This window comes from Vicugna pacos, chromosome 15 (assembly GCF_048564905.1).
Source record: "Vicugna pacos chromosome 15, VicPac4, whole genome shotgun sequence".
Taxonomy (NCBI): domain Eukaryota; kingdom Metazoa; phylum Chordata; class Mammalia; order Artiodactyla; family Camelidae; genus Vicugna; species Vicugna pacos.
In genome coordinates, this window is record NC_133001.1 from 19,584,679 (window position 1) to 19,599,966 (window position 15,288).

Genomic DNA, 15,288 nt, shown 5'->3' on the forward strand with positions numbered 1-15,288 from the left:
AGGATTTGCTTCTCTTTGCCCAGCAACAGCCTAGCCAATGAGAAGCTGTCACCCCTCTGGACTCTTTGAAACAGCCCCTCCCAATTTCGTTTCTCCTCTGTGAAAGCAAACATTGCTCTTCTGTACTTAGGGTTTTCCTATGATTTGCAGTGGTTTGCAATAGAGTCCCAAAGGGCAATTCTCTGCTATTCCTGACTAAACTCATTTTGCTGGTAAAGTAACTGGCACTTTTGTTTTTCAAGGTCATCACATTCTTGCAGAATGTGTGATTTCTATCAGTCAAAATATTGTATCAGAGATTAAATCTATAAACATGCATAAACATAATTATAAAATTTTAGGGTAGTTATTATAATAATCAAGCATTTCTATCCTAAATTAACTTCTCTATCCTATGTAGCAAGGCATTCCTTATTTATTTCTAGTAACCAACCATCATGTTATATTGATTAGAAATTAAATTTTCATTTTAATACGACTTTACAGAAGGAAATTGCAAAGGCAAGACAGATTCAAAAAATCATTCATTGCATTTTGATGACAAGTCTATAGGGATTTTGGATTATTCCTGATTTTGTGTTACCTGTTCATTATTTTCCACAATTAACATGTGTAGTTGATACTGGCTTTATGAAATGCTGAGCCTCCACCATATGCAGCTAAAATAGCATCAATTCTCAGTTAATCAATAATCGGCTAAATTGTTTTTAACACCTTATGCTATCTTTAAACCAGTAAGCAGAGGCTTCTTAAATGGTCATCTGTGTTAAGGTCATTTGTGAAAATTATTTAATCTGTTAGAAGATGATATGAATACAGGAATACGATTAGTCAAAAATTACACTTAACTATGATTTTATCTACATTTTATGCCTTTTTCAAATTATTCTGATTCAAGTGCCTCAAACAAATGCACAACTAGAAACATAATGCTACTTGCATCTAGTATATGTTCAGGAAAATAAACGGGCAATTAATAGTTTCAGGGGACTTGGAGCTAATAACTTACCTGTGCCAAACTTAAGGCCATCAATCCTCTCCTTGTATGTTGCTTCTATTGCTTCTTCATTATTTTCACATCAACTAATTGCACCACTCAGTTGATGCAATCCTAAATGGTGTCTGACTGCTCTTCACATCAATTAAAAAAGCTTCAGATAAGGGAGTGTTCAGGATATTGGAATAGATGGGTCAAGCATTAAAAGCATGGAACCAGGATAATTATTTTTCTTTTATTTTCAATGAATATAAATAAACTGTTTAAAGTGAATCAAGTATAAGAAAGAATACTCATTCTGTACAATTTCAGTTCATGTTTAGAAAGTTCTTAGAGTTCAGGAGCATGTCTTCGTAACTTTATAGTTACATGACTTCACCGAGTCCCTTCCATATCAGGTCTTTCCTAACTCTCTTGGGCACATTTTGAATATCTACACTTATTTAATATCTGTTAGGAGTACTTCATAAATATGAATGTGCACAGAAATCACCCGATTTTATGAAAAGACAGGTTCTATTTCTGTAGGTCTGGGATACAGCCTGAGATGCTGCATTTCTAACAACCTCCTTAGTGATGCTGGTGTTGCTGCTCCATGGACCACAGTTTGTACACCAAGGTCCTTCAGCACTCATAGCCTCAATGACCTATTTTTTCCTTTTAAGTTTCTCAACTATTTTTTCATATCTACTAAAAATATCTCCCAATTGAGGTAGAAAATTGTTTTCTTAAAATTATAAAAACTGCTTTAAAAATATTTCTACATCAACTATATTAGTCCTAAGCATATAGTATTTGCTTAGTCAAATTTGTGGAAAATACCTACAAAATTTATTTATTTCTTCATTTATTCAATATGTCCAGCATTGTTCAAGGTGCTAGTCATAAGGTAGTAAAGATAGAGTCTTCATCCTCAGGGAGCTTACAGTGCTCAGTTTAGAATCAAGGAAATAAACAAGTTGCTTAACATTTTTTGATTGCACCAGTAACTCAAATATCACACACAGACAGTGTCGATAATGCAATAAAACAACCATGTGCTTCCAATTTTCCTCAGGTTATGTTCAACTTTTCAACTGACATCTTCCTAGTAGAATAAGGCAGGGTAATTTCAGGATTAAAAAGGAAAATAAGTTAATTTTGGTCAAAATAAAAACTGTAAGAGTAGAGGAATAAAATACTTGGAAAAGGTTATAAAATAATGAAAAATTTATCTAAGGTCACTTAAAAGATTATGTACAATAAAAACATGTAACCAGCAAGAACATATAACCAGTAAGAACAAATAAAAACAAACTTCCTAGAGGCTAAAAAGGGAACCAATTCATTTGAAAGACACAATTTTTAAAAAGTAAATTTCTAATTTGAAATGAACTATAAGGTATGGCATTGTTAAAAAACTGTGATATCCAAGAGAATATGCAAATAAAATAATCAAAATCACTTTAGAAGGGGTTTTATTATTGTAATGTATGCAATTAAGATTTTTTGTATTATTCTGAAGCTTGTTTTTTCCATTAACAAGAATCCCTTTCCATATATCCCATTCTTTCTATTTATAGCAGCAACCTAATATATCTCTTTAAGATTAACTTCAAAAAAGGCATATTTGGAGTATTTTAAATTTTTTAAAAATCCTACATTTGGTACTCAATTGGCAATCATGAACACATTTGTCTTCTCTCAGGTTTGTCTTTCTGTATAATAAACTCCTTTAAGGTGAACATTAGTATTAATTTATTAAGGCTACCATAAAAAGGAACCATAGACTGGGTAGCTGAAACAAAAAATACGTATTTCTCACAATTCTGGTAGCTGTAAGTTCAAGATCAGGGAAGGTTTCTTCTCAGCCCTCTCTCCATGGCTTGTAGATAGCCATCTTTTCCTTGTGTCTTCGTGTGGCCTTCCTCTTGTATATGTCTGTGTCCTAACCCCATTGTCTCATAAGGACACAACTCATACTGGATTAGGGTCCATCCTAATGACTTAATTTTATTTTAATTATTTCTTAAAGACTTTATCTTGAAATACAATCTGAGGCACTGGAGGTTAGGACTTCAATATATGAATTTGAAGGAGGGGGACACAATTCAGTCTATAAGAATCTTGGTCTAATGCTTTGTACTTTGATTATTTGCTAAATTTTGTTTATTATGCTTCAAAAATAGGGCACAGATTTTTATTTCAACCAGAAGTTTTTTCTACTCCCTCTCATTTCTGCTTTTTTAATGGTCATTTACTTTTTCTTTTATGTTAACTGAACATTTGAATTTTTATCTGCTACCAAGTGAAGGAGATTAGATGTTAGGCTGGAGATAATACAGAGACATAGAATATTGCTGATGGCCTCAGGTTACTGCAGGAGGAAGACTGCCTTGACAGAGTGTTCAGAGGTGGACTGCATTGAGAAGAAACTAGAAATGAATAGAATCTAGTTGCATAACAATTGTTACCATCCATGTTTTACATAACAATTGTCTAAAAGAGGTGGTGGCAGTAGGAATGCGAAGGAAGAGGCTAATGTGAAAGGCAGCAGGAAGGAAGGACAATAGTGCTGAGGCAGACTATGTGGAAATTGTAATTTTGTTTTCTAAAACACACTTTGGAACACAAGATCAACATGTATTTTAAGAGAGCCCAGGGTTTCAGATCACTAGTTGTAAATTACTTAACTTGCTGTTGTACCATGGACTTACAGTCTCGCTAGTTAAGAGTCCTAAGAAGAAGGCATCACTGGTATTCAGTGGAAAATAAATTAGGCAGGTGTGTGATGTGAAAGAAGCATAACACGCAAAAGTGATAAACCTATTGGGAATGTGGGAGAAAACTGGGAAGATGTTTTATAGCATTTGCCTCAGAGTGGCATTGTATTTTTCAAAAGAAAGGCAGGAATATTTTCAGGGATAGTAAAGGAATTGTAAAACAAAGAGTGGAGAAACCAGAACTCTGCTCTGAATGACAGTGTATATAGAGAGAAATATACTGAATTTAAATTCAGGTTCTGCAATTTCTTAGTTGTGTGAATTTAAGTAGCTTATTTTTATCTTTCTGAACTCTAGTTTTCTCAGTTATAAAATGGGTATTATAATATGTACCTAGATGTGTTATTGAATTGTATTAAATATTCTTTGTAAAATATTTGGAATATACTACAAATGATAACTTTTATTATGAATGTTAGTGTCAATGGCACTGCCTTTTTTTTTTTGTAGACTGTGATTATACATAGCCTGTTTTTCTAACTGTCAAATAAGCTTCTTCAGAGAAGACTACCTACCTTAAATCAGTGTGCAGTCTGATGTCCTGATCACAGAGCTCTGTGCATGCTTGTTTTCGAAATAATTATCTTGCAAGTACCAAAGTCAGGCTAAATGCAGACACATGATGTATTTAGAATGCAGGAGAATGTAAGAGAAAGCACTGCAGCTAAGAGCCCAATACAGCTGGGGACATTATTTTTAAGAAGTAACTTTCTATTTTGAAATGAACTGTAAGCTATGGTCGTGGTATAACACCTGCTTACACACTCCAGTGATCCCTATTTGCTGCTACTGAAACAGTTTTACTTAACATTTGTGAGAAAATGTTCATCACTTTGAATGCTGGATCACCTCTGAATTACATCACTCCTTAAGTGATTGACAGTCATTATAATTTTACCAAGTGTAACTGAAGATAGCAAATATTTTAATATCTGGATATTAATATTAATATAAATTTCCTGGGGTGTTCATGCATCAAAGAAAGTCATCTTGAAAACTTGTATATTTAATTTCAGGGGACTCTGAAAATAGTATGGTAACTTTTTAAAATTCTATAGCTTTGGAACATTTCCATAAATGCAATGAGACAAAGCTCATGTGTGTGCACACGTGCACTGTGGGTATATTTATAGCAACTAAGTTAGGATCAATATTTCGAGAAATGGTAAGGACGTGATTGAATAGAAAAATAATAGGAATTTTATTAATTGTAAGTAATTTCCACATTAATTATCGATTAGTGCTGATATTAATCTAGACTAAGACACAACTAAATCCGTAGGAGGCAAGCTCTTCTTAAGTAAACAAGTACCAGTCACCTGGAACTAACAGTAAAGTGAATTAAAATGATGACAGGACAAGAAGGAAGATAGTCATCAACAATCATTTTTCCTGTGAAAATTAATTATAAATAATTTAGTAGAAATATAGATGAAAGTGAAAGTTCAAAAAACGTAATTTGTATAAAAAAGGGAGAAAATGAATCCACTAAATATATCCCTTAAGATAGATTAGGAGAACACACTTCCAGTTTCAAATATTGACACATCTGGATTCTCTGGAGAGAGTATCTCCAGAGAATGATAAATCCTTCTCCAGCAGATTATTTTAAAGTAAAAATCATCTGATTTCAGTTCCCTTTTTGACACCAGAATATATCAGTTAATCATTTCAGATCCTCCCCCATCACTTTCTCCCAAAGAATACTAACAAAATTCCCACTGAAGTATAAAATCAGCAGGAAAAAGAATGCAGTCATCTCTGCAAGAAGTACTTGCCAAGTTTTTCTCCAAACTGCATTATTTGAAGAGAAATGCAAATGGTTATAGAAATCTTATTTTTAAGTGGTTATATTTTTTGAAAATCTCATTTCTCTCTTGACTCCTTAGTACCAAATTTCTCAATAAATACAAATTATGTTTAAAATATATATATATTTTGTAAAAGTAAGGCAGGAGGAACTAGAAAAACCTGCATTCTTCATTGTATATATTTTTTCAACAATAGGAGAAAACATTAGGAGAAAATTAAGATGATAAACAAGACAAATATTTCTTTCCTTACTGTTCCCTACCACACACAATGAATTTCAGAAATGTGAATAATATTCTTAATAGCTAAGCTGATCTCCTTTCTTTTTTCAATAACTTCTATGTGTAAGCTTAATTAAAATAATTGTATCCCAAAGCAAAGCAACCTGATGCTGTTATTAGGTAGCTAAATTATTTTTGAAACACTGGAAATTGTTCAGTGACCATAACAGGATTTCTGTTTTGGGAAATTCTGAACTAGGTAGGTTATTTTTTAGAAAGGAGGCAGAGAGCAGGGACTTACTTTATTTTAAAGTATCCAGGTAATTTTCAGTATTTGTATGAAAAGTACTGATACATATTTTGAAATTGAGTAGTAGTAATATATTCAAAGCTTAATAGCAACTACTTAATGCTATAAAACAATATGCAACAAACATGCTAGAACATCTCTTGGCTCATGTTCAATTATGATATTAATATTAAATTCACAATAAAGGAAAATACAACAACAATTTTAAAATTCTTGATAGAAAAAGGTTATCTAAATCACATTTTTAAACAATATTAAGTAATATAATGCGTCAGTCTGCAAACAGTATTTTCAATGCATTCCTTATAGACTTTCTGTTAGTACAAAACTCAAAACTTAAAAGGATTTCTAGTCTGGCAATGTGAGGAGCTCTGTGGACATGCTCTGCAGTGAAACTGGTGAAAATTATTAAAAGTAAAATCCCAACCATTAAAATCTGTGGAAATGGTCTTAAGGACATATAGCAAATAAAGAAATATGTATTCAAGAAAATGTGCTAAAGCTCAGTAAGAAGAGTAAGAGTCTGTGATTGTTGAACTAAGACTCACTCCGTCTCTCCCCTCTCTCAGGTGAGTGAGATGGAAACTCGAACTCCATACTGACACAGCCAAGCACATAAGAGCCCCCACTACCTACAGGTCCTAGTTAGAGGGCTATTTAGAAGAAGCTAGACATCATATTTTCTCCTGTTGCCCCTAGCTACTTATTTTTGAGGTTTAGTTCTAGAAATGTGAAACAGTGATACTGGGGGGTGTCTTCTCCCACCCAGTCCTCACTTAGGAGATAAAGGTTCTACCATGGACGAGACAGCACTGAGGTGCCTAGGGTCCTATTCTCTCATGCCTTGACTTATGGAGCAGGAATTCCACATCAGGAGTGGGAAGCAAAGGAGACCTGGAGTTGATGCTCTCCCACTCCAACAAAATGTCCTGTTCCTAAATTGAGTGTCACTCAGAGAGAAGTGTACCATTATCCCACCCTCAGCATGAGAGACATGGCCCAAAGTTTTTGCCCAGGGAAGCACAGGCCATATTGCAGAGAGCTCTTAATCTCTTTTTAAAGAAAGTAACTTAATTTGCAACAGAATTTGGAGAAGTTTAAATCTAAGGGCAGTCAAAAATAGTGGAGACTGTCATGAAAGACAGGGATGAGATCGATTCACTGAGGATATAGGCTGTAGGCAGGCTTATCTGCAAGAGACAAATGAGGAAAGAAACAGCAGGGAGAAGCCTTTATGGGTGAAGACAAATATCAAACACTAACCATAAGACTATCTCTTTAAAAGAGTCTGAGTTTGATTGGATTGGTCTGAGCAACTTTTGTTCCACAGCATTGTTGTGAATGATAGACAATGAGCCAGTAATTAGTACCACTTAACAGATGGGTCTGGATAAGGAAAGAGTCTTGCTGAAGGCGATGTTATCCCAAAGTGACTGGGGGCATACCCAACGCTATGTCCCCTGAGAAACAATGTCAAAGACTTTATAATGCATGGGAGAAATAAACTTCACCAAACTGGATTACAAAGTAATCCAGCCAGTCAGCTGGATTTGTTATGGAAATTGATCATTTGGTTTTAAAATTCACATGGAATTACAAGAGACTTGGAATAGTCAAAACAATCCTGATAAAGAACGAAATAAGAAAACTCATATTTTCCTATTTCAAAACTTACTGCAGAGAAATATTAATCAGGATAGTGATGCTTGCCAGTGTGGTACTGGCATGAAAATAGACTTAAAGATCAATTAAATAGGATTGAGATCTCAGAAATAAGCATGTGTCTATGGGCCCTACCAAAATTCAATGGGGGAAAAGATGATCTTTTCAAAAAATGGTAATGGGACAGTTGGAAAACCACATGCCAGAGAATGAAATTAGACCCTTTTACTTCACGCCATACACAAAAATTAACTCAAAAGCCCCAATGTGAGAGCTAAAACTATACAACTCTTAGAAGAAAACATAGGGATGAAACTTTTGAACTTTTATAAAGCAATTGGTTCTTAAAGAACAACAACGAAAAAATAGAGAAGTTGGAATTTATCAAAATTAAAACTTTACTGCTTCAATGAACACTATTAAAAGACCACCTACAGAATGGGAGAAAATAGTTACAAATAATATGTCTGGTAAAGGACTTGCACTTAGAATATATATAAAAAAAAGTCTCACATTGAAATATAAAAAAGATACACAATTCAGTTTAAAAATGATCAAAGGATCTGAATAGACATCTCTTATAATGTCTATAATAAGACAAAGAGCATATGAAGAGATGCTAGACATCATTAGTCATCAGAGAAGTGCTAACCAAATTCACAATGAGATGCCACTTGACATGCAATAGGATGGCTAAACTCAAAATTTCAAATAATAAATTTTGGCGAGGATATAGAGAAATTGGAACTCTCAAGCTCTGCTGGTTGAAATGTAAAATAGCGCAACCATTTTGGGAAACACTCTGGCAGTTCTTCTAATGGTTAAACATAAAATGACCATATGACCCAACAATTCCATTCCTTTGCATATACACCTAAGAGACATAAAAATGTATGTCCACCCAAAACTTGTAATAAACGCTTATAGCAGTATTATTTCTAATAGTCAAAAAGTGTAAACAATCTAAATGCCCATTAATTTATAGATATAGAAAATGTAGATCCATACAATGGAATATATAATTCCACGAAAAAGCAATGGGTCACTGATACATGCTATAATGTGGATGAACTTTGAAAACATTAGGCTGAGAGAAAGAAGCCAGTCATGGAAGCCCGCATATCATATTATTCCATTTATGTACAAAGCCCAGAGGAGGCAAATCTGTAGAGACAGTGGTGGCTTAGGGTTGATGATACGACAGAATAAAAATGGTGAGAGAATAGCTATATGGTATGGATTTTGTTTTTTAAGGTGACTAAGATGTTCTAAAACTAACTGTGGTGATACTTGTACATATCTGTGAATATACTAATAATCACTGATTTATACAGTTTAAATGGGTAAATTAAATGGCAAGTAAATTATGTCTCAATAAAGCTGTTACAATAGGTTCAAAATATAGTCAACTTGAAATCCAGTATATATGATACAATCTACTGGAATGTTAATGGAAATATTCTTGGTTGCACTAATACATCAAAAACATTGGAATTAAACAGGCATAAATAAGTGGAGAACACAGTATTACTATACATCTAATCATGTACAAGATACCACGGCATTAACAACTACCTCACTCTAATAGCTTCCTTGTTTAATTATTTTAACATTATCAAGCACTGTGCACTTTTGCTTGGATCGTCTGTTTTTTTTTTCCTTGACAGTGGCAGATTTTACAGTTTAATTTGGGGAGCTTTTGATTCTATGCTTTGTCATATAGGAGATACGGACTTTAATCCTTTAATAAAGGAGTTAGTTTAGCACATGGTGAGTAGAAAGTGTTGACTTAAACGACACCATTATCTTACTCCTACCGATCCACAAATTATGCCTTGAACTGCCTTTCATTGTCCACCACCTTTAAATACGGAAGCCACCATTTGCAGTCCATAATCTTTTTTTTAGCCATTCAGTGTGTTACCATCTGTACCTAGGACCATGAGCTGAGCTGTAAATTTCCTGGGGTAATTTAGACAGCCCATTCACAGACAACTTGTGATAATACTATTCCTGGCTTGATCTGTGGATAATTATTCCACCCTCTTCTCTAACCGGTTTGGTTTATTTACAAGCTAGAAAAGAATAAAAAAGCAAAGCTTGTTCTGAAAGAAATATAGATGAAGAATAGAGTCATTGCCCACAATTTATGCGTGTTGGAAAGAAGCATTTTGAGCTGAATCATCTAATTTAAAGTTACTTCTTAGGGTCACCAGTGAGATGTAGTCTTCTCAGCTCTACCTACTCCCACTCCTCCCCTACCCCCACCAAACACAACAACAGCACTTGTTAAAAAAAAATCCGGACACTCATATCTCCTCAAGTGGGCTGCTTGGCTGTTCGAGTGGGGCAAATGAGAAATTATGGAAGTTGGAATCCATATACGTGGCTCATTTTTTTCCTTTATAAAGATTTTAAAATTTAATATTAACTAATACTTATTAAGCATTATGTGCTCTGCATTATTCTAAACAGTTTATATAAACACATTAATTCTTATAAGGTTATGAAATGAATACTATTATCTCGATTTTATTCAATTATATTTGAATTAATTTTTGTGATTCAATGTTTTTATAGATTATACTCCATTTAAAATTATTTAAAAATGGCTGTATTTCACTCTGCTGTAAAATATATCCTTGTTGCTTATCTAATTTATACATAGTAGTTCCTAACTCTGAATTCCCTCAACCTGCCCCTCCCACCTTTCTCCCCACTCATAACCCACTAGTTTGTTTTCTATATCTGTGAGTTAGTTTCTGTTTATTTATATAAACTTGTTTGTTTTATGTTTTAGAATCCATATACAAGTGACAACATACAGTATTTGTCTTTCTCTGTCTGACTTATTTCACTTAGCATAATACTCTCCAGGTCCATCCACATTGTTGCAAATGGCAGAATTTCATTCTTTTTTATGGCTAATATTCCATTTTGTGTGTGTGTGTGTGTGTGTGTGTGTGTGTATGTGTATACCACATCTTCTTTATGCACTCATCTGCTGATGGGCACTTATCTTGGCTATAGTAAATAAGGCTTCTTTGAACATTAGGGTGCATGTATCTTTTTCAATAAATGTTTTCATCTTTTTCAAATATATACCCAGGAGTGGAGTTGCTGGATCATATGTTAGTTCTATTTTTAGTTTTTTGAGAAACCTCCATATTGTTTTCCATGGTGGCTGCACCAAACTACGTTCTGACCAGCACTGTACCAGAATTCCATTTCTCCACATCCTTGCCAATATCTGTTATTTGTAAATATTTGATGATAGCCATCCTGACAGGTGTATCATATTGTGGTTCTGACTTGTATTTTACTAATAATTAGCAATGTAGAGCATCTTTTCATGTGCCTGTTAGCCATTTGTATATCTTCTTTGGAAAAATGTCTATTCAAGTCTTCTGCTTGTTTTTTAATTAGGTTGTTTTTTAAATTTTAGTTGTATAAGCTGTTTACATTTTTTCAATATTAACCTTTTATCAGTCATATTTACAAATATTTTCTCCCATTCCATAGGTTGTCTTTCTTTCTTTTCATTTTGCTGATGGTTTCCTTTGTTGTGCAAGAGCTTGTCCATTTGTTGTATATTCTCTTCCAAGAGTTTTATGGTTTCAGGTCTTACATCTAGATTTTTAATCTATTTTGGGTTTATTTTTGTATATGGTATGAGAAAATATTTTAATCTCATTCTTTTTGCATGTAGCTGTCCAGTTTTCCCCGCAAATTATTTCCCAGGTAAATAAACTGTCTTTTCTCCATTGAACATTCTTGCCTCCTGTGTCATGAGTTAACTAACCACTGGTGTGTGAGGTATTCCTGGGCTCTCTGTCTGTGTGTCTGTGTTTGTGCCAGTACCATTGCTGTTGGGGTTCCTGTAGCTCTGTAATTGAGGTCAGGAATTGAAATACCTCCAGCTTTGTTCTTTTTTCTCAAGATTGCTTTGGCAATTCAGGATCTTTCGTAGTTCCATATAAGTTTTTAGGTGAAATAGTTACCTGTTGTGGCTTTGAGTGATGTCCTTATGTGAAAGTATTCTTATACAATTGTGTTTGGCCAGTGGTTTTGGTGGGAGAGCTGGATTTGATATGAACAGAAGGTATCTTGTTCCTCAGGGTGTGATGGCAATTATCACCTTAATAGGAGGTGAGGCTGGAGATGGAGGGGCTATGGCCTGAGTCAGGTGGGAGAAGGGTCTTCCCCTCTGCTCAGGGGCTGTCAATACCCTATTGAGGGTGAGATCAGACCCTAAGTTGCTGGAGCCGAAGCCCTAAGGGTTGGGTCTGAGCTGGCTTTGTTCACTTTTAAGTGTGTGTTCTCCCCTGTCCCTGCACGAGTACCCTTTGCTCCAGAGGGGAGCAATGATGAAGCAAGAGGGTCCCTACAGGTTCTTGGCTCATGACAGAGCATGGGCTACTGTGGCTGGACGCATATAGAGATCTAGGCTGCCCTGATGTGCTGCCTATTCACGTGCCAGCATTGGCAGCCCCCCGCTCCTCTCAGTCTCTTTTGTCCCTCACAGCCGATGACTACCCCCCAGCCTCTGCTGCGCCTGCCCCTGCCCTGTAGTGGAGCCACCTCGCAGGGCAGGCAGGGCCCGTGTGGTCTCTTCGCATGTAACAGGGTGTGGACTACGGTGGTCCAGCTGCCGTCGGAGATTGGGACCACCCCGATGTGCTGCCTGTGTAAGGGTCAGCAGTGGCTGCCCTAGCCACACTCAGGTGCAGCCCTGGGTCTAAGTTGTCTCTTTGTCTCACAGTCAAGCTCGCTCTCTCGTTGTGGCAGCCCTCACTCCAGTGGAGAGCTGCAAGGTGAAGTAAGCAGGGCTGGAGCATTTGCTCAGCTCAGGCTGGGGGCTTGTGCCTTCACAGTCATGAGAAATCGGCCACCCCTCGGGCAGTCCTCCTTCTGCCCTCTGCCCTGTCTAACAGCAGCCAGCTCCTCACAAGGAGAGTCCGGGCTTCCCACAGCCCTCCTGTTGGTCCCCGTGGCTGCCCAACCAGACAAGTGTGTGCATCTTCCCCGTGTGGGACCCAGGACTGGGGCGCCCCAGGGTGACTCTACCTGTGTTTCTCCCTTTTCCTCTGAGTCCTGTCCCAGGGGCACAGGTTCCAAACCGATCACTTCTCTCACCTGATTCCTTTCGGAGCTTTCTTACAGCCTGGAAACTGAGTCTTTCTGCCAGTTTCCGGTTAGTTTTCAGTGAGAATTGTTCCACATGTAGATACATATTTGATGTATTCATGGGGGGAGATGACTCCCCATCCTCCTACTTAGCCGTCATTTCTTCCTCTATCCCAATTTTAGGTTGAGAAGTTAAGCAACTTGCCAAAGGTCACCCAGCTAGTGAACAGCAAAGCCAGCTGGCTGACTGAATACACAGGGTCCTTACATGGTAGTCGTACTGTTGTACCATTTCTGGACATGAATTTAGCATCATTTGCTATTTCTAGAACATAAGATAGCATCCAGGGCAACATTATGTTTCCTGTTTGAAGCTCAGAAATTGTATTGGAAGGAAAGCATCCATCATGGAAAGAAAATAGGCTGTTTCTAGTAGATTAAACAGTGTTGCACAAATCAGTGTTAGGTTGTTTCAATGAATGACACAAAATTCAAGAACTCAAAGGGATCACTGTCGTGTATCTTAAGCACTATGCGCCTAACGTATATATGGAAATTAACAGATGTTACCGCTTTCAACTTTACTGCCCATGATCTGAGTTACCATACCTTCAAGCTATTGTTAAATGATAGCTATGCACCTTTTCATTAGAAGTAAAATATCTGAAAAATGATTTAGGGGACACAGTTCTTTCATAAAATGATGTAGGATATTAAAGTCACAGAACATAAGGAAAATTAAAAGGCAAAAACTTAAAGTCCTTGAGAGTTTTATTGCTTCCTGCATTTGTATTAATGGAATGAGAGTTAAAAGATTTTCTAAGTTTGATATGACAGCAGTTAATCATTATATTTGGTGTGTGTGTGTATGTGTATATATATATATATATCTTATAGATTATATATATATTTTATATATATCTTATAGATTATATATATATTTTATATATATATAAAATTTTATAGGTTTCTTTTTAAAGATAAAAGCTGATTTAATTTTTTAACTTATGGGATTATTAATCAAAATATGAAGTAAATTAAAAATACAAAATTGTTATTTTAGGGAGGAGTGTTCTCTCATCTTTGAAGACTAATCTTCAGCAAGGAGAATGAGACTTGAGAGATTATTTTTTTATAAATGCTTAGAAAAAATATTATTTGTTATTTAAAATTCTGAACATGTCTCAGACTGGTTTGTCAAAACCGATACACACTTTTTCTAGAAAATGAATGTATTTCAGTGTAAAGCCTCTCTTCTAGAATTGTATTATAAAAGAAAAATGTAAATAATATCTATGATAAATATGTTATGCAAAGTCAAGAAGATGGTAATGATTTGGGAGTCTCCTTAATATAACTGACTTTCTTATTTAAATGCAATTCCTTACTCTTATTTCTAAGCAATATATAACATTAAATTGCTTGAATTATTGCTATTATTCATTGGAAACATATGACATACATTTCAGAATATTTGTATAATGGAACAAATATTATAAGGGCTTGAATGGCAAATTCAACTGGAATAAATTATACATAAACACATAAACAGAGGCTCTAAAATGCCATTTCTTTAATAAGGGTTTACTGTGATAGGCAGTACTTTGTGGTTGGTTACAACTTCCTTCCATTAACCAAAGGTAGAGATGTAAGAGAAGACGGTATGGAGGGGAAACATTTTGAATATGTTGATTTCTCAATGTCTGTGAAACATAAAGGTGGGACTGTTCACTGGGAAAATGAAAATAAAGGTCTGGAAATTCATGGATATAGTTTGATCAAGCACTAGATCTGAGATTTCTCAAAATGTGGAAATTGAAGTGTAGACTGTTTCAGGTTTGTAATTTTCAAAGGAAGTCCTGCATAAAACACAAGCAAGCAAGGGAACAGAGCGTACTGGGTTGAATGATTACCAATGGGAGCTGGATGGATTAGTCAGTATGTGAAAGTTAGCAGGGAGAAAATGGGTTTTTAAAAAGGGATGGGCATTAGACTGAGGAAAAAGGATAGATTAGGGGACCAAGGGGCTCAATAACATGGAAGAGTAGCTACATTAAATACACAGAAAGGAGAGTTAGGAGAGGCCGTGTCATAAGGTGAAGTTAGTCATTCTAGATGATACTAAGGTTCACATTGCACCATGCTACCTCCAATACATTGATAAAATGCTGTCAAGGATTTACGAGTCTAAAATGTTGTAAATACCAGCTGATTGGGACATATATGGCAATAAGGTGGCAGGCATCTGGTGAAGAGGAAGACTCTGATTTAGGAATCAGTCAGGGTGAATTGGAGTCAGTATAAGAAAATGAGATTTCTTATTTGCAAATTCTGCAATTATACAGATGCAGTCTTTACTAGCTACTGAATCAATGAATGAACTAGCCCATATTATTA

General features: G+C 35.6%; 1 long non-coding RNA gene across 1 annotated transcript in view; it reads left to right on the top strand.

Moving 5' to 3' along the window:
- LOC107033313 (uncharacterized) overlaps nt 1–15,288 on the top strand; it is a 273,884-nt gene that overhangs the window by 252,077 nt on the left and 6,519 nt on the right. The window lies entirely within an intron of this gene.